Here is a 292-nt window from a genome sequence, read left to right as displayed (position 1 = left end):
CGCTTTCCTGTGTGATCGGTGTACAGCCCGCCTGGTGCATGAATGTCTCTAGCCCGCTCAGAAATGCGTTCGTCACCCTCCCGTCGGAATCTTTGTGCAAATACATCCAACTCCGTAACTCGTAAATACTACCTCTACCGGCCATTTTTTCTTAGATTTTTTTTTTGAAATCTTTTTTTCTGATTTTTTCCTCTGATTTTTTTTCCTGTTTATGTGTTGTGAGGAAGAGAGTTGTGGGAAATGACATATATATAGAGAAATTTTCGAGTTGGGTAGTTGAAATATAACAACG

This window comes from Brassica oleracea, chromosome C6 (assembly GCF_000695525.1).
Source record: "Brassica oleracea var. oleracea cultivar TO1000 chromosome C6, BOL, whole genome shotgun sequence".
Classification (NCBI taxonomy): Eukaryota; Viridiplantae; Streptophyta; class Magnoliopsida; order Brassicales; family Brassicaceae; genus Brassica; species Brassica oleracea.
Note: the sequence above shows the minus strand (reverse complement) of the source record.